Raw genomic sequence first — 24,009 nt, forward strand, 5'->3', positions numbered from 1 at the left:
AGTTCTTTAGCTTATAATTTTTGTGCAAAGCTGCGTTGTTGGAGGTCGTATTTGTGGGTTGCACTAACCTCTAGTCCTGACTTTCACTGTTTGTATGACAAAGCTTAGCCTTTTCTGGTCACAGTGTTAATTCAATTGCAAAGATAGTGGCAATAGGTTGTACCGCATCCCCTGGAATAAATATAGCCACTTTTATGATATTTCTTTTCCCCCAAGCATCTTTGCAAGCGCTAACGTCTTTCTTGGGGAGGTTAGTTTTCTTTTCTTGCACCTTTTTCTTCACCTTCTGACCTGCCTCACAAAACTGGGTGCTGTGCAGCTGTGAAAGCCACAATAAATGAAACAGAGCAGAGGTCCAGAACAGCTGAGCTTTTCCTTCTGTTACAACAGTATGCTCAGAGCTACCCAAGAAAGAAGACGCGACTGTCTGACTTGGATGAAAAGGCTTGGCAAGGGGCCTTGAAGAGGCCGCTACAGAGAGAACCTAAAAGTCACGGTCATGAAAGGTAGCCGCAGCTCAGAAGTCAGTGCTTCAGAGAGCGAGTGAGCGACACACCCATCGGTAGGCTTTCTGTGGCTTTGTGCTCATCCCCAGGTGTATCCGGATAAACTTTGGAGAGCCACAGCAAGGAGAACCTGGCTGACCTTGGGAGCCTTGGAGGGCAGAAGATGCGTGTGGAGGTACGATAATGAGACTCGCCCTATTGTCAGAGTCCTCTCATCAACAGCAGGCGACATGTGCTCATGGGGCTGATGGCTAAGGATCAGGTAGTAGCAGAGCAATGGTGGGGATATTGTTGTAAACTTGTAGGACTTTTTTTCCTTTCATCTACAGTTGTACGGTGAGCTTGAAACTTTGTGATACAGTAGAGGCTGAGTGTTGGATCGGATGTATTGGAAGCAACTTGCTGCAGAGCTAGGTAAAACGCTTTGATCGCTTGTCTCTTATCCAACAAAATGCAGATTTTACTTAAACCTGCATTAGGACAGAATTTCAGATCAAAAGGGGACCAGCAGTATCCTCTAGTTCAATTAATATGGAATTAGTAAGGCTTAATTATCTTGTAGGTATTGCTTACTGCTGTTAATTGAACAGCATCCTCTACAGAAAGAGGCCATCATGTTGCCTTAATGAGAGGGGAAGAGAGCAAGACTTGGGTTGTTCTTCGTAGGACAGGTTCACCTTGATGTGGTTTTGCTTTGTGAGTTTAGGTGGAAACAGCTGTTAAACATTAATTTTATATTTAGTGTTTGTGCAGCCAATTGCAGTTCGGGTTTTACTTCTTGCTGATGTGTTCATTGAAGCTCAAGTCTGACCTTTAGAATTTTTATGAGGTTGTTACGGCACAGCACTACAGTAACAGCCATAGGAGGAGCGGGCCTTTGGAGGAAATGCTGAGATCAGTCCCAAGCACTTGACCAAGGCACCGACGAAGGACAATGTCAGCAGAAGGTAACATTTTACAGAAATGCTTCTTGTGACCTCTGTAATGGTCATTATATTTTGTGGCAGAATTGCCACTAAAATGACTTTTCAAGTCTGAGAGCCAACATGCCTCCCCAGTGATGTCTTTTGGATATAAATAGACTCAATGAATTCTTAAATGAATAAGGCTGATGATCCTCATAGGTGCTTTAGAGTTCTCCTGCATGAAAGGTGCTTGGGGGCTTATTCACACATTTCTTTTTGATTTAGAGGAGTGAGGGTTCTCTGTTCTAGTTTCATTATTGTCTTAAGAGTTGATATTGTGCCCTTTGCAAGACTGCAAAATAATGACCACAGACCAGCAGTAGACTTAGCTGCAGGGAAGTATCTGTATCTTAAAATCTGGGTATTAAAAATGTACAAAATCCCACAAACTCTAGCCCAAAAACTTGATTCATGGTAGCAGGTTTGTAAGGTAGTCTTTCATTTAATTTTTTTATTGGGTTTCTTCTCGAAATAATGGCTCCTATAGGACCCATTATAAGGCAGCAAAACCCATTTTAATAATTTTTTGTTGGACACTGTAAATCTGGATTTACATTGATGTCACAGTATAAATTGGTCCATTATCAGCTCTTCTGTATAACCATGATACTTTGGAAAAAATTACACCGATGCAGTTTCATGGTGGTGCTGGCAGAAGGTAAGTCTGAACTGAAGCGACTCGAATTCAGCCTACAGGTAGAGGTGATGATTTGCCACTTCTCTTTTTAAACTTCGAAGCATCTTCAGGTTATTTCACAGTGGTCCTTTTAAACTCATCAGCAGGTTTATAAAAAAAAAAAAAGGAAGGTGTTGGTTTTGTTTTTTTTCCCCCACAGCGTGTTATCTAGTGGTGGGACTCATTGCCACAGAGTGTTTCAGAGGACGAAATTACAAATGAGTACACAGAAAAAAAATCAGATAAAACAAAGAACAGCAGCTAGGGATCAATAAAGAAAGATAAAAATGCACGTTCTGGCTTGGAATATCTCCAAATAGATGGTTCTGTAGAAATTTGGAAGAGGAAATGAAAAGAAGGATCATCAGGTTTTGCTATTTCCTACATGCCTTTACCAAGCATCCACCAGGATCAGAGAAGTGACCTTGGGCTTTCTGGGCCTTCAACCTGGCCCAGGACAGCCATCCTTCTGTTTTGCTGCTGTGAGCTGTAAGTGAAATAAAAAATAGAAGACTTGGAACGAGCAAAACTCATGTTTGGATAAGGCTGTGGTTTTTTTTTTTTTCAGGCTAGGGGAAAGGTCCAAGGAAACATTTTTTGTTGTTGTTCTTAACACTATCTGAAAGAAACTTGTTTTTGTTGAAGTCAGTTTAGATGTGACTGTGTGAAATGTGGTAGTATCGTGGAACTGAAATGATTTCATTTGGGGAGTGGAGGTGACTCATCCGTTAGTCCTTTTGCAAAACTTTCAGTACAAACTTTTATATAAAAATCTTTGAGCTTTTAGTTAGCTGGGAGGGGATAAAAGGGTAGGGGTTTTTTTGAGTGGTTTTGGGTGGGTTGGTTTGTTTTTGAGAAGGCACAGTGACTGATGACTTTCCAAACATCAGTCTTCCCTCAGTCTGGATATTGTAGGAGGGTCAGAAGATGGGCATAGCTGTAACATGTGTTCTTAAAAACATGAGCTGAGGAGGAGATGGGATTTCCTTATTCTGCTGAGTCACGAGGTTAATCTCTCAAGATCCAAAGTTCTTGCTGCTGCTCCCTTGTACACCTATCAACTTTTCACTGTTGCTGACCAAACTAGCTTATTTTTATACTCAGTATTGTTAGCAGAGGATCCATGTCCTTGGAAGATGATAAGCAAACAGTAAAAGGTTGTTTTGTAAAATTTCCTGGAGGAATTGTTCTTCTGCCCTCGCCTCCTTGCCATGCAATTGAATAGTCTTTTAAGCTAACAAGTAGATTCTGGAAGTATGAAATAGCTCCTTTCATAATAACTTTAATGTTTCATAATTAGAAATGGAAGTGATATGCCTGTTTTAAAGTTGACTTTTCTGCAAAAGGTTTACATTAAAAATTAAGGTATTTCACTGTGCCAATTTCTTGCTCTTTCTGTCCCTGACTAATATAGTGTGAATGGGGAGATTAAAGCATTGGGATCATCAGAATTGTCTCCATTTATTCAGCTTCTATGAGGGCTGATTCAACTTAATAAGTCTCATGTAGTCAACTTGGATAACATGATAAATATGTGCCTTACTAAACCACTGTTATTTCAGACCATTTATTTTCATTAACCCATCACTCACTTTTATGTTTCACCTCCTACCAATGTTGCCCTGGAAATGAATTCCCATTTTTTTAGATAGCAGTTTTGCTGATGATTTCAATAGCAGCAGTTATACCAGGTAGTGCAGGATGGGCACCTCTTTGGCACCCTTCTACTTTGCATTACTCCATCTCTCTTTTCATTGCTGCATTCCCACACAGCTTTCTAGTTCACTTATAAATAATGAAAATGGAAAAATTTGTGAGTTGCAGAGTGCCCTCGCCTCCTGGGGAAGCTTCTCAGCACTGTGTAGGATGGGACCAATCTTCTGTTATATTCCAGTTTCTGAGCAATCCCCAAAATATCACATGTAACTTTCAGTGCTGTTTTCTGATGCTGAAATTCATTGACTGTTGGAGGTAGGCTGAAGTCTGCAGTAATTGTTTCAAGGTAGAGAAATACGTTAAAATACATAAAAATGCTTTGTTAAAATTTTGTCAATTTTGTGATCTTGAAGATAAGAAAGGAGAGAAGGTTGAAGTAAAACAGTAGTGTGGTTTCTGAGCAGGATGAATGTTTAAACAAAGATTTTACCAGAATTTAGAGGTTTCACGAAACAATCTGTGTTCTTCATGTGTTAGCCTATCAGTTCTGTATTACATTTCTTCCATCAGATGCCATCATCTGTGAGTCTCCCCAGATGAGGCGAAGCTTGTACTTGCAGTGTTTTCAGTTCATAAACTCTCTCTAGCAAAAGTAGAAAAATAGTAATGCCCAGGATGTCTTTTTTCAGATCAGATGGCAAGATGTCAGTGATGTAAGAGATGATTTTATAGTCTTTTGTGAGCTGGGGGAGGGCAGGTGGAGCAATTGAGTGGGAATTTCTTTTTATATTTATGGTCCTCATTAAGAAATCATATCCTTGGCTGGTATAAATATGTTGCGGCTTTATCGATTTCAGTAGAGCATCTCCGCATTATTTTACCTGAGATGTGGTTGACTTGCTCCTATTTCTGAGGCTCATAGCTAATTATTCATTGTCATAGTCGAACAAGCAATTATGTCTAAATCTAAGAATTACTGTCTGTTTGAGGAACCAGTGAATTTTTCAACATGTGGGGTCTGATGGGAAGCGGATCCCTGCCAATAGGCTCAGCTGAGTTGGGTAGATGAAACATTTATTACATGGGATAGAACCATCTTGTGAGGCTTCAACATCCTTGTGAGCATTCTGTTTCCTAGTTCAGCAAAGCAATCCGCTCAGAGCGAGCTAATTTTAGCTTACGATGGAAGCGAGCGTATGGAAGCGATCGGATGGAATCATTGCAGTCAACGTCTCACGTTTGCGGCATGTGAAAGTTTGAGACGGACCTGTCAAAAATTTCCCAGCGTGGAAAATGCACATATTGGTGAGCTGCTTTGGGGGTAGTCAGTGTGGCCTTAGTTTAACGTTAACTGAGTGGGCTTCCACAGCGTTATGGTGGTTTTAAAACACAATGGAATAGAAGGTCAGGATTCGTTTTAGAGAGGTGCAGAACTGCTCGGACTGACTGCAGTGTTCGGTGGCAATGGGAACAACTACGTGACTTGACAGGAATGGCCATATCCCTTGTGAAAGGGTTGCTTTTTCTCATTTGGTATGGTGTGAGTAGATTAACCTTGCTAAGCTGGTGTCTGTGAGTACCTCACGCAACAATGTGAGGGACATTGTGGAAGCTAAATGAATTCATTATGGAAGGAGCAAATATCGGGGCTGTGCAGTTGGTGGGAGCTCTCATAAAGGGGTTAGGTGTGGAAATTCCAAGTGGTGTAGTGTGTCTGCTGGACAGATCGTTTCTGCTGGCAGTGTCAGGCAACGTGGGAGATGGATGGTGGCTCTAGCTGTAGGCGTTTCATGAGGATGAGGTGCATCCTTGTGAAAGCAGCCACCTGCCTCGCCAACAAGAAGTGAGTTGTGGTGTTGATCGTGGGTGGCTGTTTATCGACCTGCTTTTGAGGTGTGAAGAGACTGCTGCTGAAGAGACTGCAAATAGGATGGTGATCCCAGGTAGAGCGTCTCAGTGGGTAGGTATTCCTAACCAGTAATGATTTTAAAAAGAAAAAAAAGTCTTCCCCAAATATACATACCTATTTTTCTTCCTTCCATGCACATATGCACACACTTGTGTTCTTGCCACTGCAAAAATTGACCCAGATTTCAGCTGCTGGGGAAGGTTCATCAAGTCTAAGCACGTTTTAAATCTGGTCCCCTAAACAGCATTGGGCCGGAAATACAAATTAAGAAAAAAAAAAAAAGTTTGATTTCTAGCAAATTGATGCAACCTGTACCTCTTTGAAATTCCACTAATGTATAATGGAACCCTTTGTACGTGATATTCAGAAGTCACTTCTGACATGCTGATGGAATAACCTTTAAGAATAGTCAACCAAAATTTTAAGAGGCTTTGACATTTTGAGCAGTGTTTCCTTCGTTTGTCTTTTCAGTAAGTCTGTTTCTCTATGGCATGTTTTCTTTTTATGTTGTTACCGGTGAATTTGGCAGTGGCAACATACCTTGAACTGGATCGTTTTGAAGCTGTTGAGTACTTTCCAATTCTTCTATAATCATCGGGAAATGAGGATGCACTTCTGGAAGCTAGGGGATGGCGTCGAAACCTGGTTTAAGAACTTTCTGCTGCATGGTGGCTAATTAGATTTCCTTAAGATGACTTCAAGTGGCAGGTGACCCAGTAAAGGTCAAATCAATTGAGTAGTGAATAAACAGACTGATAAATTCTTTGAGAGGTACGCTGCTCTTCATAAAATCAAACTTGTTATCCTGAAGGCAATTGAACAAATTGAAAATAAATTGAAAATAGAGAAAGTGACGTGGGCAAAATAAGGCTTTCTTTTTCATCCGTGGAACAAGTTCTGTGGGAATGCCGTTTATACTCAAGCAGTGGAAGTCTATATGATACTGAACTTTTAAGAAATAATGTGTTCTGGACTGCTATAAACTTGATGGGGGAATGGCCAAACGCTCTTACTGGCATTGTGTGGTTGCTTTTTTCTTTGGAGGGGAAAAAAAAAAACATAGCAAAAGGTTGTGTGTAAAGAAACATTACATGAATTATAACCTGAAACATTTTTATACCCTATTTCCCAGCTTAGAATCAGTCAGGAACTGAAGCATTACTGTATGATTCAGCTAGCAGTATTGTAGCATATATATTGGACTAGTAGTCCAATATGTTTATTTGCAGTGGGCTTCTTGGTAAGGTCAATTTACAACCCCTTAAAAAGGATGCCTGGCGTGAGAACAGGAATGGTAGGGAAGTCCTGGGTGACTGCGGATAATAAAAGCATTTTCCAATAGGGTGCTTGAGCACGGAGGCCCCTGAAGTCTTCTGCTTCTGGGATCTTCTGGAAAGTTCACCTGAAACAGGAAAGGTAGTCAAACTTTTAGGGGAATGCTTAATTAATGGACTGATTCTGGCTGGTGTGCTTTAATCTATGTGGAGCCTGGGTCACATTCCTTGTAGTTGAAGTACTAGAGAATTGATTCGTAGCAAGTGCACTTGTTCCCAAAAAAATAAAATAACATCCAATGAAAAGAAACCCTTCTTTTAGGTGTGTAGGCTGGGATTCAGCAACTTTTCCAGTCCTTAGGCAAAGATGAGTCTTTCCTTGCATATTTTATATCGTGCTCATTTGTTGCTTGTCAGGATTCTTGGGGGAGTTGGCTCTTAGACTGAAGTGTCACTGGCTACTTCGAATCGTGACTTTTTCAACTTTATTATGCTTCAGGGAGAAAAAAAGCAGAACCTGCATACAGATTTATTTGGCTCTTCAAGAGGTGCTGCTGAGGGGGGGACAGTTGGTGTCTGTGCTGGTAGGTCAGGCGTCTCTCTTCAAAAGTCAGTGAATCCATTTGGTGAATGAGGCCTGACCCTGCTGTCGCTTGCAATGGAAAGAAAACCCAAATGACTCTACAGGTGCAGGAGCAGATTTTAACAAGGGGGTTCTGTGTCGTTTAGATCACACAGAAATGTCAGAGGTCATTGTAAGCCTGGGCAAAGCCCTCGGCATTTATCAGTTGTAGCACAAATCAGGGTCAAAACCGGCTGAGAACCACTGATTTTGGATTAAATGAGATGGATGAAACCTCTTGTCTTTGGGTTAGCCTGCTAGCTTGGCCAACAGAAGTAACGTGATAAATGCATTTCTTTAAGCCCTCTGCAAAAGCTGCTGGGCTGGGGCGGTCCAGATAATTTCCAGGAATACTTGGGACCTTGTGCAGTGCCGGGGTCTCTTCAGGATCTGACGCTTACTATTCATCAGCCTTTGTTCTGTCGAGATGAATGAAGTTTCTCCAGCTCTCCTGAATTTCAGGCCGCATTTCCTTTCTCTCCCTTTCTTTCCTTGCCCTGTTTTTCTCTGTCTCTGATGCTTCTCTGAGCTACAGCCCTTGTGCACCTTCGTTACAAGCTGGGGTGCTCAGAACAGTCAAGGCAAAGGGGAAAGAGTGCAGAAAGGATGAGGCTATGAATCACCTAGAAACTTAAACAAAGGAAAACCTGGGGTCTGCCCTGCTGATTTGCATGAAGCTCTTTGTTTTCCATCACTTCAGAGTAAGATCTGTTTCTTCTTTTGCCAACCAGCCACTGTAAAAATAGAAGTGAGGAAATCCCACTGATTCCACCTGAATCTTTGTATTCCTGCTATGATGCTGTTCCTAATAGTGGCTGAACCCAGAATAAATAGTATTTAATCTTTGTTAAAAGCAACAAAATTCTCTCAAGTTTTTTTTTCCCTCCCTCTACAGTATGTGTTAAACTACATTAGATCGGAACTTCTTTTAAATGTTTGGTGCAGTAGAGGTATTTGTTTTGCCTTTCATCACAGCTGAGGCTCTTGTTATTCAAGGCACTGTCTAAATCTGTTCCTGCCCTTAGGAACTTCATTTTATTTTTTTATTTTTTTTTTGTCATAAATATGCAAAGAGTGTTTTGCCTGTCTTTAATAATGGAAATTGAAGTAGTGGCAGGCGAAATGATTTGTCTTGTGTCAAGCAAAAGCTGTGGCAGAGTTTTCACCTGGTCCTTCAGGCACCATGTCAGACCCAAATCCTAGGCAGAGGACAACTGCGGTGGAGGGAGGAGGTCATGCCAAAGTTTTTTCTGTACTGGGCCTTTATCAAAGGAGACTTCAGATAGGGAGTTTATTTCGGTCATTTCGGTCAGTGCTGTTTCTGTACAGATGACTGCTAGATGGGCTGTTGACTTCTATCAGGAGAACACGTTGTTGTCCAAATGATTCTCAGCAATCAATATTATCTTTTCTGGGGGGAATAATAATAACATTTTGTGAATGTCTTGAGTCAGTGATTTTCTGTGCTTATCTACACTTTGTTTTCTCGCATCCTAAAGTAAATGCATTCACTCTTTACTAGTGTACCAAATTGAACCATAAACATTTCATTACCAGTAAACATGTTGCTACTTCCATCAAGTATTTTATTTGTATGATGCTAATTGTATCCAGAGCCTGATATGGGGATGGCAGATAATGAAACCAGAGCTGCTATTAACAGATAAAAATAGGAAACTGTATTTTCTACCTTTTTTTTAAAGTAGTTTTTCAGCAATCTGTTGTGCCACGTCTCAACCCAACAAATCTTGTATCACTTTTCCTGCCAAACAGCACAGGTCAGCCATAGGGGCTCCGTTTTATGGATTTCCCTCAGGCGGAGAAGGAAGGGGAACTTTGCTCTCTCACCTCCTCGGCATGTGCCTTTACTACAAAGGTTTGGACCAAGAGGAGCAATCATTGGCACTTCTGCCAAATCTCTGAAAGAAAATTGTTTGCTGCAGCACTGTAAGGAGAGAGCCCATCTCCACAGATGTGGGGTGGGTTTGCTGTAAGAACAATGCTTCCATTTTAAACTTGCTAACATCTGAAAGATCGCTCTCAGAACGGCAATTCAGAGGGTCTGAGAGGCTGGAAACCACCTGACAGCATTGCGTGCTCCATGGAGGAGCTGCACAGGGGATGGGGGTTCATTGTGGTCCCTCCCCATCCTGGTTCCACCCTGTAGTAACGCTGGAGTAAGGAGGGGAGGGAGTAGGCAGGAGGTGTTGGACTGCTGGAGGAATGCGTCAAAGGTGCCATGAGGTTGGGCAGCACTTGGCCTACCCTTGAGCTCGGCTCCTTTTTGGTGGGACAGGGAGAATTAATCCCTGGGGATGCTGAGGTCCTACCTGAGGCCTAAACACTGCCAGAGAAAAAGGCGCAGGGCAGTGAAGCAGACAACTTGATTGTGGCTGGAGTTCAGGGGGACCTGGTGTCACCCAGGCTGGTGGCTAAGTTCAGGGGCATGGGGGTGACAGGTCTGGGCTAAAGCTCGCGACACAGCCCTCAATGTGGTTTGTGAGGAATTGCGTTTGCTAAGGGCTGCGTAGGTTAGAACCAGGGCTCTAGGCTGAACAACAGCTGTGAACAAGTGAATAACTTCAATAACTACCTCAAGAAAACAGTTTTTTTTTTTTTCCGTTTTTTTTCCTTGAGTTTTGCGCCTGAGTAAATTGTGATAAATTACCCTGGAAGGAACTGCTGTTTTAGGCATGACTTTATTATTAAGCAAATGTTTGGGTCAGCAAATGCCCATTTCTGTTCAAGAGGTAGAGGACAATGTGAATCCTTTTTAGCCGCGTTTTCTATATGCTTATCGCTGATGTTCGGCTCCCTTTTATTGTAGGTACTTGGCATTGTCCACATAAGAAATTGCAATTTGCATTATAGAACAGCAATGTCTGTTTTGATTAAGAACAACGCTTTCCCCTGCTATCCTGTTGCCATGAATATTTAAATTAATTAAGCCCAGCAAAGATTTTATTTCAGCTTAATGACTTATAAATGTGACTTCTTATGTCTGTAGAAATGAGTGAAATGCGACAGACACAGCTCTTAATACACCTAATTACTGGATTGATGTATTCCAAGAAGATGGGGCAGCAGGCTTTTTGCTTTAGAAGATGTTACATGTCTGAGCTTGCAGTGACTGCTTGTAGCTGCATGCGTGTTTCTTCCGTCTGCTTCGCTATTAGATTTATTACTTAAGATTCTGCTTTGATATTAAAAACAAAATAAAAACTCTTTTAGGACTGTTCTCTCTAAAATAAGCAATGCAGTCTGTGACAAACTTTGTGGAATTTCACTGTAATCCTGAGGCCAGCCAGGGCTGGTTTTGAGGCTCTGAACTTGGTTAGCTGGGTGGCAGCTCGTATGTGTTTGAAGAGACCTGTTTAAAATGGATAGGGAAGGGGTTAGAGATGCTCTGGAGGGTTGCAGTCTTATTATTTCGGTCATTTGTGGGAGGGTGGTTGCAGGTGACAATATCAGTAGAGAAATTCTGAGGAATTTGATTTGTCCAGTATTTGTTGTTGGTCTTTTTGTTTGTCGGATAATTAACTATCTAAGACCGTCTTTCAGAAATGATTGCATCAGACTTAAAGCAAGAGCCTGGTTTAGGATATTGGTGGATGTGCTTAAAAAAAGAAGGCAATTTATTTGAAGCTTCTGCACTGTATTAAGGACAAAAAAAACCACAATTATTGTCTGCTTTGAAAAATCTTGCTCCTACTCTAATGCATATCTGAACTTCAGACACCCCTAATTTTAGGGAAGGTGGTCCTACTGCCTGGTAATGTGGACTAAATACAGAGGCTATTACCAGCGTTCATGTTGGCATCAAAAGAACGGGGTCTAAAATCACTGCTCTTAGGAGTAATGCAGTGATCCCCTTACAGACTGGGCAATTGTTAGGTGCTGCAAATTTTGGGGCATCTTGATCTGCCCCAAAGAGCTCACAGGTGGAAAATAACATGCAAAAGTGCTGATGGTGGTTGATGTTAGATGCCAAGATGATGATGGAAGGAAGGTGAGGAGAGGAGGAACTTGAGATTAGTGCTAAATGCACCTTCACGCGGTTTTCAGTTGCTCCTTGCAGATTTTTGTTGCTGTAATACCTGGTACCAGCTGCTGTGCTGTCAGGCTGGGACAGCAAGTGAAAAGATGCCACATCCCTCCTACTCCTTGGCTGCTATTTGATTGAAAAGCTTGGGCAGGTTGCGTTTAGAAAGATGGTTTTGAAAATAGCATCCTGGAATGCTAAAAGCATTTGTTTCCTAAGAAACTTAGGTTTCTGTGGACCATGGTCAAGGAGCAGGAAATCTAGGGGAATGGCTTTGGGCTCACCCTTCCCTGTAGAAGCTTGGGCAAGGATGTGTGTTGAGAGGAGCATACAGGCTGCTGGGCTTGGCTGTTTGGGCAACATTCAGATGTGAATGAGGCAGGAGAATGAGCCTGTCACGCTCTGAGTTCTTGCACGCTCCCAGGTTGTAGTAATATTTGACTTTTTTGTTTCATCCTAATTATTTAAAGTGTTGGGGGGGCAGGTGCAGATTCTGTCTTAAGCAGATCAGTCTTGACTCAATTTAAATCCAGCTAAGAGTGCTAAATTGACACCTAAGTAGGTGAGTCAAGTGCTAACAGTCTCTTTCAGAGCAAGCTGTAGATGTGTTGTGATTCTAATTTATTTCTTTATAACTCTCCTAATGGAATAAAATGTACAAGAGGGATATAACTGCTTGGATGACTAACAAGAAGGTGATGGGATATAGTTTTAAGTGAAGTCTGCATCCCCAGAGGTAAATGACAATTGAAACGAAGGAAGCTGATCAGAAGGATGTTCTCACCTGATGGAAGATGCTCTCCAGGGGATGGCACCGAAAGGAATCGAGAGCAATGCTCCGCCTCTCAGCTGGTCTCGGCTTTTGATTCCCTCCTGTTTCCCTACCAGCTCTGCTCTGGTCTTTTGGGAGCATTAATTATTTCCTCTTCTTTCTCCCTGTTCATCTTGGGGCTGCTTCCCAGGGAGAGACAGACGTCCAGAGCGTGAAACAAAAAGTACGTGTTGTGGTATCTGCCACCAGCTCTCTGAAAAGTACCATTGCGTAATGAAATGAGCAATTTGAACCTTACAAATTTGCCTTGACACCAAGGAGGAAAACCTGACAGAGTTGGCAAGAGTGCTGCCTTTCGCCGTGATGATGGTTCAGGGAGACCTTTGGGATTAACTGATGGCGCGTAAAATAAAGGAACATCTAAGTATCGTTCTTAGGGATGCTGACAAAACATTGATAACCCAAAAAATTGTTCTTTGGGTAAAAGTTTTTTTTATTTCTTTGTGGCTGAATGGATTAAGAAATAAGTTTTCTGAAGCACTATAAAAATCGGATCTTGAAATTGTGCCCATAAAAATCTTTTCAGGAGGCTGACTTGTTACCCAAGTGCTGGTTCTTAAAATTCTTTGTTCTCTACAAGTTGTATGTGCAAAACCCTGTCAAGTGTCACAGTGAATGGCTGAAATACATTTTTTTTTAATAAGGTGTATCTCTTTTTTGACTTAAAGGTATGAAGAAGATGACAAACTGAAATATTATAAGCCTCTGCATGGAGAACTGTCTAATGAGGCAGCTTTATCTGCAGCATTGAGAAGATTGGTCTGTGAACAGAGGTTGCAAAAGCCTAAACTATGTCATTACTGCTAATCTAGCATATTTGATCTAGCCCAAGAATCTTAATCTTTGGATAGTTTATAAGGGCTGAAATCGATTGATACATCAGTTTAGCTGTAACTCTTGTCTTTCAGGCTACTATGGTGATGATCTCTGAGCTGATAAGTTCAATTAACTTATTGAAGTTGTAACCTAGAAATTCAGCACGTGGTTTTAAACTATAGATTTTTTTTTGCTAATCTTAAAGGAGTGCCTTAGATTATGAGGAAACAAATGAAGGCTTTAAGAATCTTTTTTCAGATTTAAAATGTATTTCATTGCCAGTGGGGAATACCGTGTCTGAGACTTTGTGGACTTTCTCTTAAGATTATCTTGACATGTTTTTAATTGCATCTTGTAACATGTTTTCTATATTAATAGGTTGGGAAAAGGTGAGCAAGTGAGGTTTTGAGCTGCTATCAGTGAGATTTATGCTGCAGGGGTCATTGTAACTTGGAGTCCTTTTGTTTGAAGAGTAAAGGTGAAGATGGGAGGAAAACTAAAAACACACGTGAGTTGGGTTAGGGGAAACAGGGACGTTATTTTCAGCCAACTCGGTGAACCGTTTAAGCATCCTTTGAGGAATCATGGAGTTTGCAGTCAGTGAGTTCTGCCTATAAACCGCTTTGACTGTAGCAAAAGCGAGGGCTGCAAGCTGGGAGGTCAGGACACCTGCCTGGGCACCAGGCCCTTCCCTTGTCTGGGCACTAAAATGCTCTGGTCTCTGCACTGATTTGCACGTCTCAAGCCTCTTTAGGTGTTTGAGCATCTGCAAATTAGCATGAACTACATGCAAGTGTAAGGGTTGCCCTGTACTGACTTCGCAGTCTGAGACAGCATTAGCATATGTTGTTCTGCTAGCTGTGTGAGTAAATGAGCATTAAATGCATAACTGCATGTAGGCATATAAACTTGTTGAAATCTGGCTGATTTCCCTCAAGTACAGCAACGTGAAAAGCATCTCTTCTATAAGAGAGATGCTACTGCTGAAGCTTCACTTGACCTGCCCATGTATAACACAGGTAGATGAGCCTTGGTTCCCCTCTCTGTATCTGCACGGTATTTCCTTAAATTGGCACAATAAACAATATCATGATGGCATTTGCTCTTTCCTCCTCCCCACTGCAGCACATTATTTCCAGAGCTAGGACTGTGCTGTGGCTGAGATGCTCAAAGATCTTTCCTCCTCCCCTCTGAAGGCCCAATGAACTCCAAAATGGAGAGAAATGATCATGGGAACTGAAATATAAAAACCAAATCCAATAGCTACTGGAGTGGGAAGGTTTTTGTTTAGCTGAAGTCAACTGAAGTTAAATCAGGCTTCTGTATCAGAGCTTTTATTTACACCTAGTTGTATGTTCAGAAAACTTATTTGGCATTTCATTATGAAATGTGATTTGTGTCTAAATTTTAGTGCTCTATCAACATAACAGATTTTTTTTCCTGTTATTTGGAGAGCCTAAAAATACAGGCAAAAGGCGTTGTTTCGAGTTGACAAGAAACAAGTTGTTTATTTTGCAGTGTTTCTGTAATTGTTTGTTTGTTTGGTTGGCAAAGGTAAGGCTTGTAGGATCTGCTGTTTAATAGCTTTTAAAGTAGTTATGTCTTAGTCCCTCTCTGTTTGCTCCCCAAGTATACTTGCTCCAGACTAGAGAATATGCTTATTCCCTAGAGCAAGGCACTGTGCAAACTCATCAGCTTTGCTATTTAGATTATTGCTTTCTGACATGAATTCTTTACAAGAAGCTTGTGTATTATCAGCAGCTCTTGTTCTGTTAGCTAGCTCTGTCAAAGGAGAGTGGATGGGCATAATTACCAAGTAGTTCTGGACTGGTGAAGTGGATAATGAAAAGTGCTACTGACATAGTCTTTGCATGCTATTAAAAAAATTAAGATCGTGATTCAACATCCAGAATTTTCACCTGTGCTGTCGGTAGCAGCTTGTTGTACGGTGGTCTTCCTGAATATGTTTAGCGTAGATGCTGCTGCGATATCCTCTTCTTGACAGCAATCAGTGCCAGCAAAAATACCCCCTCGTATGCAGTCATAAGATAACATGCTCTCGAGGGATGGTTTCTTCTTGGCATCAATTAACTAGAGGCTGGATTATTCTGTGAAGTAAGAAGGTGTTTTATGATTTCTGAAGTTCTTGTTAGGTTGCTCTCTTTTGCTTTTAATGTGCAACAGTTCTGGGTGGCTTTGTTACCCCATATAAATGCCCTCTCCTTTTGTGACTTAGCCTAAGCTCTTATCCTGAAATGATATCCTAAAGCAGTGATATTTGCTGTAGCTTACTGTCATGTGCTAGTACCAAGGGTACTTTAAAACAAATATCATTCATCTAAGGGTAAAGGCTATTTCTTAGCCACTTCATAAAGCCCTTAACAGTTTGGACCCGCCGCACTTGCTGGGGAAGGTATGAAACGTTTGATACCTGCTTTCAATTTTGCCTGTTAAAGAAAATGGAAGGGTTTATTTCAGAAGCAAGCTCCTCACAGTTTTCTTGGGGAAAACCATTTATTTTTTAATGATGCTAAAAATTTCCAACTTATGTAGTAGCCACTGGATAACTTCCACTCTTGGAACATTAAAAATTGAATGAGTATTTGGAAGGGATTTGGTCCAGAGTTAATGACATCTTTGCTGTTGACTTCTGTGGAAATGGATGCAATCATGTAGGTGATAAAATAAATAAAATCTCAAAGTCCATTAAGAAGTCTAGGGTTACCTTGGAATTGCATTTAGATAGGACAAGCTCTTCTCTCATGTTAATCAACTTAATATACACCTAGAGCTTGATTTGTAGACTAGGTGAGGCTTTTTTCCCCTATAAGTGTTAAAAACTCAACAGAATTCTTCATTAAATCCTATAAGAAGGTTCCAAACACTTTAAAATGCATGATTAATTTCTCTCCTGTTCTGTAGGGCTTTTACTGAATTGTTCATCCTTGACTAGGATGTCCTGGGAGACTAGTGACAGAATTACTCAGAAAATTTCATATTCAGGGAGATTTTATGCTGCATATCTTCTTTCTATGAAACACTGCTCAGAGAATGATGATAAGGAGGGGAAATTGTACAGGGAGTGTTACACTGCAAACATCTTTTCACTGCTAATGTGATAAAAAGTATTTTGTAATAGCAGTTGAAGATCCATTGCAATCTACCGAATTTTCAAAATTAGCAAGGATGTGGATTAATATGACCCCAAAAAATTAAAATCCGGAATATTGCCTTGTGAGATGTCCTTAGTTTCAACTGCTGTAGCTCAGCTGTCATCACTGCAAATAGGTGTGACTGGATCGATGCTCCTTCCCCTGAAATAAGGGTTGGGTTTGCTGACTAATTGAAGAGGTGATCTCCTCTGCTCAGTGGGTATTTGCCTACAATTCCTTTAGGTTCTCTGTTTAGTGATTTCCAGTGATGGTAATGAATGCGAGTGCTAAATAGGTTACTGCTGTGGTCCCACGTGGGCAGAATATGGACTCAGATGAGGAAACACTGCCTCCTTTGCACTGCTCTGGTTGTATCAGTGACATCAGCAGCACAGTAGAGGGGTTTGCCTTAAAATAAGGGGCTCTCACCACGGGGTAAGCCCAATCACAGAAGAACTGGGAGCCTTCTCTTGTTTGTGTGTCAAAAGCTGAGTTCAACTAAGAGTGAAAAACCAAGCTTACCCCAAAAGTTAAGTATCTAAAAAGTTAAGTATCTACATTGTGAACTCATATGAGGACAAAGTACATCCTCCCTTCCCAGTCACGAGCTAAATCAAATCATTTTCTGTCTCTGCAGAGTTGCTCCTATCCAAGGTTCTGCCTGAAAAAGAGCTTCATCTCCTACCAGGTTGGGAATGCTCATTCTGTCCCTACCAGTGCTCTCCTTATTTTCAGTTCCTAGCTTTTTCTGAGGCAGAGAGGAGGAGAGACAAGGTATTTTCAATGCAGGTGGGTTCCTTTAGCTCTCCTATAAATCCCAGCCTCTGTGTCTTGGTCACTTACACCAGTCTGCACCTGCTTGAGGCAAGTCCACTTTATAAATCAATATCCCAGCATTATGTACTGGTAGATGTGCTGGGGATGTGGTAATCAGCTGATATTTAAAATAGCTTATTTTATTTTGGACACTTGAAGATCTCCTACACTGTTTCTTCACCAGTTTACCTCCGAGGACGGGAGGAGGGGGTGATGTTGTGTAGGTCTCCCAGCAGAGGGGAGGGAAGTGTGACTCACTCAAGTGGGCACCGCAAGCGAGGCATGCCAGATCTTGGCAGCCAGTCTACTTGGTACAGAGGAAACTTTTTCCCCCTCTCTAATGAGAAAGCAATATATAATATTATGCATAATGACAAGGGCCAAATAAGTATCTGCAGTCAAGTCTAATAAGATTAAAGACTGCAGCAAGAAGGAGCTGTTGTATATGGAGTTCACGTCCATAGCCAAGTACCACAGCATCTATAAAAGATTATGCTTTGTTCATGCTAAGCAGTTTGGAGCTCAGTTATTGGATTTTTATATGGAAAACACTTTGGTCAGGTCTGAATTCTCCAAGGAGGCCTGCAATACCTGGTGTTATGATGGCGCATCTGTTACGAGGGGCAGCTGTTCGGGAGAGCAGAAATGCGCAGAAGGAAGAGCATCGCTGCTGGTCCCTGCCCTCCTCCTCCAGCCTTCCCTCACTCACGCTCTCCTTTGTGCATATCAGAAATTTTGGGTTTAGTAAACATCTCCCACTCTTTATCAGCGCTGAGAGATTTGTTGGCCTCCTGTGTAACTCTTCCTGCATATTCTCTTTCTTAACATCTGGAGCTGGCATGCTGTACTCTGTTCAAAGCATTCGATTTACTCCTTATCGGAGAATTATGCATGTATTGTACTCCCATATTCAGTCATAGCAGAAGTAACTTATCTACTGCATGCAGATCAGAATGTGATAGTATTATCTGGGCTATGAATGCATCTTTTAAGTTCCTCTTAGAGCAAAGTTCTTGCATAAACCTCTCTTTCTCAGCATGTGCGGTGAGTAAAATTTACAAGGAAGCTGGTGGTATTTTCCTTGCAGCTTAAAGTCTTGGACTAGACTTGGACCATGCTTGCAGAACGGGCTGAAATTCAGACTCCGGGTGAAGGACTACTCGAGGAACTTGCTCTGAGCCTCCTGGAGTGGCTTTGGTAAAGCATTTGACCAGTTTGAAAAGGCCCAGCCTGCTCGCCCTGCTCTGCTTTGTGTTCAGGAGCTCAGAAGTAGGTTAGGGAGTAAATCAGGCTGACGCTATGGAGACAGCAAGCTTCCCTGATGTATTCGCTGCGGATGTTTGAAATATGTTCTGTGTGTAAAACACAGCAGAAGGAGATGGTTGCCAAGTTGAGAGCAAGAGGATTGTGTGCTGCTCTGACATCTGCTTGAAACCATGATGTCAAAGCAGCTCCGCAATGGTTTAAGCCTCGTGAAGCGGTGATCTCTAACAGCACTTGCAGGGAGACAGCGGTGGTGCAAGCCCTCAGGCTTCCTCTGAACATGCAAGCGATCACTTACCAGCCTGTTCATTGGCTTTTGTTTATTTGTTAGCTTTTTGACAGCTTCAACATCTGCAGTAATTCGCTTCTGTGGCTCAGATCAAACCTTTTAGAAAAAGACAGGCCTCTTAAGTAGGAGATATCTGCATAGGGCAATGGCAGCGCTTTAAAGATCCTTTACGTTCTTGCCACTAGGAGTTTGCAACAGAGTCTGTAACCTGATGAAGACAGCTAGTTCACGTGCTTAGTGTCAAATTTGCACACTTTGAACTCCGCTAACTTTATTAATTTTCTTTTTTCAGAAGGTTTCCACTGTCTTGTATACACAAAGCTTTATGGAAGGCTATCTTGGCTTCTGTAAACTACATTTTGGGTTGGATTGGAAGACTTGGGCCATAGAGATGGCTGCTGGTTCATAGGCGTTTTCAATTTGTATGAATGCTCAGATTTCCCTTCTAGCCAGACCCTCATCTCACGGATCTTTCTGAAATTGAAGATCTTCATTTCCCTGGAGTTGCCGGGGGCTGCAGGACCTCAGCCTGCTTCTACTGAGATTTCTGGCTGCAAACTCGACTACCAAATTTGCTGGAGGTGTGTTTTTCCCTTCTTTTTAATGCACCGTTCTTTGCTCGTCACCACTGGGCCTATCCCCTAGATCGTGTACCACTTCATCTAAGTGATGAGCCGTATTTGTCTGCTTTGCTCCAGTGGAGCAAACAGTGCTGCGGATGCTCCTGTAGTGTCTTCTTGATGTGCTGTAGCTCAGAGGGATGTCACTTGAATGGCTCCTAAAATTAGATCTGTCCGAGAGAGAATCATTTAAATTCCACAGTTAAAACTCCCAGTGATTGAGAACAAATGGAACTGCTCTGAATGCTTCAGAAACTTGCTAATGGCTAGAAAGAAGAGGGTCAGGGTCTTGTTGGGAATCGTTTAAAATCCTTCCCTCCCCATTACTCACTCTTTAAGTGACACCTTGATAGTTGCACTAGGGTAGTTAAACATACATTGTTAATACCACAAGCTATTGTAGGCAGGGCTTTTTGCTCCGAAATGAAACTGAATTATTTTCATGCCTCTTACTATCAGCTGTCCAGGCCATTAAATATTCTTAATTACATAGAAATGGATTCACATCCTGGAATCGTGATAATTCAGAGATGTATCGTTGGCGTGTCATTTAGCAGTCACCCAGAAACGATGAGCCTGAGCCCCCCGGTGTCTCTTGCTCCCTGACTTCGGGCTGAGTGAATAACGTGCGATGCTGCAGCCCAGCTCGTGCCATAATCTCTTAAAGGAGTAATTCTGTGCCCAGCTGAAGAGCTGACACGCAGCATTTCTGTGCACTCTTGGCTTATCTGAAGAGACCCACTTCTGGGCCTCTGAATTTAGGATTAGCTGTGAGCAGTCCGTTAGATGCAGGTGATTCTGGCTGCTTTGAGGCTCTGGGCTGAGAGAAACACAGCCACAAGGCACCCAGGGTGTCTGTGGGGCTGGCAGTGTCCTGAACGTGTCAGCAGTGACTACAACCACTGGTACTTCAGGTGCCATGGTAAGTCTTTTTGCCAGCTCTCAGTGTTTTGGGTCCATTTATTGGAAAGCAACTCCGGGGCTGAGATTATGCTAGAAGGCAGGAGCCTAATCATGTTGTGTTGTCTTCTTTTATTGCCCCGTTTCGTCACCCAGGATAACTTCAGTAGCAGCCCCAGTACGGGTACTCCCTCTCTTCTTTCAGCTCGGCCTTCAGGAGCCCTGTGAACGTGCAAGGCCCTCGGCTTGCAGCTCTGGAGCTGGAGCGCATCGCTCCTGTGGGAGCATAACCACTCGGTGTGATGTGTTAATAACCAGAAAACAAATCAAAAGCGCTCCGAAGCTCCCATTTTCCTCAGAGGATGAACTTGTAATGTGACAAGGCTTTTCTTTAAAATTTACGTTGTTTACTGGCAATCTTAGGTACACTTCGAGTGCCGCTTTGGAGCCATAATGTGTCTGGCTACTACACAGGAGCATATGTTAGAGGGACCCTGCGGGCAGGTGATGTAGGGCAGCCCCTTGCAGGCACATCTGCCTGGGTACCCAGTCTTAGTGTGATGTGCCAGGTGTGAAAATCCCCATTTCTCCCCTTGAAGGCAGTGCCTTGCTCTTCTGGGGCGCACACAGGAGGCATTTCCTTTAAGGGAAGGATCGCTCGGTGTGCTTTTGTGGCCCATGGCAGCCATGGGCTGTGCTCTCTGCTGTGAGTAAATAGAAATAGGAATGGGAGGGGGGGAGATGGAGATAAGCAGAGGATAAAGTGTTGTCTCTGCGAGTCCTTGCAAGCTGTGACTATTGACGTCAGTGGAGCAATACTGGCTTCCATCTGCTGAGGATCGAGCCCATGAGAAGTGCAGCAAGCCCAATTCTCTGGGTAAAAATAAATTCTTCGAGAGAAGCCAGAGTCCTCTGCAAATGAGCAGGGATGCAGCCTGGGGAATTCTCGCACAAAGCAGGATAGTAACACCTTCAAACCAAGCCTGTGCTGTGTCGCATCCCTCAAGACCACGTGCAGCAGTCTGTAGGCCTGTAGCATCCTCCTGTTTTTTTCCTCCCTTCTCCTCCTAAACTGGATCTGGCCCTCTTCATTTTCCTGGATGCTGTTGGCACCTCCAGCCTTTGATACATGGCTTTGATCCCATATTTAGAGACATGCTGGGGGATAATCCTCAGCATACCTGGGGTCACGGCAAGGGGGAGGACACGGGATTACACGCTATCATCCACTCTCTTCGTGTTCCCTTTTCCCCTTGGGGGCCCAACCAGCCAACACAAAGCAACAGTGAAAGCACTGGGCAGGGTGCACTTTGTAAGCATTATTAGGGCAGGGCAGCTAATTTGGGGGAAGATGACTCCTAACCTCAGCTACTGCTCTGTGCCACGCAGTGCAAAGGACAGCCCGGGCTTTGGGGTCAGTCGTACAAGGCCAGGAGAAGGTTTCATTAAAGGAGATTCATGAGAAGCTGAGGTACGTTGTTGTAATGCTCCACGTGCACGCATTTGTCAATGGACATAAATTTGGTCACAGAGCCTGGCAGCTCGCGGTGCAAAAGCTGACAGGGTCAGGCTGGGCACGTGGTTGGGCAGAAGGAAGCTTCTGATCCAAGCTCATCCACCCAGATCATGTTAGGAAGGCGTGAGGCATGAGCAGGTGATTCCTTGTTGCCTGTCCTTGAACATCATTGCCTCCTTTTCTAACAGAATATATGGGGATTATTTTATTCTCTTTTTCTGGACCTAAACCCATCAGCCATCCACAGCCTTCCCAGCAGACTGCAGCTGTCAGCCAAATGCTTCATTTTCTTCTTCCCCTTTTGAGTTTAGACTTTCGTATGATGGCTTCTTCCCTTAGAGGTCATTTTGCAATTCCTTATGTCCCACTGGGACAGTCGAGAAATATTTTTGTATGTCAATGTGTGATACTGTTAAACAAGAAGTTGGTAGCTAAAGTCAGGTTAAAAACATGGTATGGATTATTTAAAATGAAAACATTTGTCTTATCTTTGGATTTGTATAAATCTCTTCTGTCCTTTTTTATTATTTGTTTGCGAGTAGGTTCCAGAAAGCTTTCAGAAGGAAGTGAAAGCTATGAACCCTCCTGTACAAAATCTAAGAAGTCTATTTTCCTGTTTCTGATTTTAAAAAGTTATCTGCATGAACTGTACCCATTGTATTCCAATTAGATTAACATTTTGAGGCTTTCAGAGAGTGCAACGATGTCCTTAGAAGCTGTGTGTTGACCAAAGGCTGCCCAGCTGATGCTGCAGCCACGTTTCTGCGATTGCAGCAGCCACAAAAAGGAAGAGCTTGTGGGTGCAGGACAGAGTTGCTTGATGTCCTCGAGTGCTACTTGGTAATGACATCCAACACTTCACCTTTCTGATTTGTCTGAATCCCACGGGAAGGGGAATAGGCTCAGCAAAGGAAAGCTTACAACTCATCTCTTCCCAACCTCAACCATTTTTAGACAGTTTTTAATTATAAGGAAGGTTTTGTAATAGTATATCTTGATCTCATCCTGTGACTTGCATTTCCCACATCCCATATCTGATGGCACGATACATTTTCCTTTGTTTGGATTGTAATAGACTAGTTCCAGAGTGTCAGGTGAAAAAGAATACCTTGATTATGCTGCTTAACTTTTGTTCCTAATAACCGATGTTCACTCTTGGCAGAGATGATTGATTTGATTTCCATTGAAATCTGTAAGTACAGGTGAGGACCCAATCATAAAGAATAGCTTTTTAGTTGGTTGGCTTTCTGCGTTTGATCAAAATCAAGATGGAAATTGAAATATATGCATGGTAATGTTAAAACTTTGAAAACTGTTTTCAAGACAAGTCTGCTTAAAGTGGTAAAACTGCTCAAAGACCTGCTGATCTAAAAAAAAAAAATAAAAAAATAAAAAAAATCATGTAGACTATATGGCGTCTGGGTTTTTTGGGCTGATTTCTTGAGGGTTTGAATAAGTCAGGGATTTCCAAATAGGACACGCTTGGGAACCCATTTCTGATTTGTATATATCCCCCCTTTTTTTTTCCTCCTCCCCAGGGATCATAGGGGGCAGGAATCTGACATAGCCCTACCAGTGGGATCTGATGAATGCCATCCATATATTGTGTTAACTAGAAGTCTACATTTATAGCATATTTAAATCTAATATATATACATGCACATGTATGTTGGGCATCTTAAGCAGTATTATCTTGATTCATTTTATTGTTAGATGCATTTTGCATGAAAAGTATCTATTTTTGTATAGAGGGTTATAAATTCATTCCGGATGGTATTCGAGTTGGAATCCTCAGCTGATTTCTCACTTGTTCCCCAAATTCCCTGAGCTATTAGCTTATTTACAAGACCAATGAATGACCTATTTTATTCCCTACCCTTTGTCAACAGCATAATGTTACTTTTTTTTTTAATTTAACACTTTGCCTAAAAATCTATCAGCGGTGTCTTTTTCTTCTAATTAGTACATAATTGGAATAATAACTCAGAGCTGCTACTGTAGCAATAACAGTAATCTCACTGCAGTGACTTTTGTCCATTTTCTACCTGGAACAGCCCTAACACGAAGGCAGGACAGTGAGGAGAAATGTTTCTGCAATATTTTCAGCATGATGGAAAACCAAAAAGGTCGCTGGCAGAAGATTTGGGAAACCTGT

The 24,009-nt window shown here is 42.2% G+C and overlaps 1 long non-coding RNA gene across 1 annotated transcript in view; it reads left to right on the forward strand.

The window, feature by feature from the left end:
- The first annotated feature begins 356 nt into the window (after nucleotides 1–356).
- The window catches only part of LOC121060563, a 112,132-nt gene continuing 88,479 nt past the window's right edge, over nucleotides 357–24,009 (forward strand). Inside the window, exons 1-3 of the long non-coding RNA XR_005814863.1 lie at nucleotides 357–506; nucleotides 596–681; nucleotides 1,336–1,453. This is a non-coding gene — a long non-coding RNA (uncharacterized LOC121060563). The remainder of the gene's footprint in view (nucleotides 507–595; nucleotides 682–1,335; nucleotides 1,454–24,009) is intronic.

The sequence above is a fragment of the Cygnus olor genome, chromosome 27 (genome assembly GCF_009769625.2).
Source record: "Cygnus olor isolate bCygOlo1 chromosome 27, bCygOlo1.pri.v2, whole genome shotgun sequence".
Lineage (NCBI taxonomy): Eukaryota > Metazoa > Chordata > Aves > Anseriformes > Anatidae > Cygnus > Cygnus olor.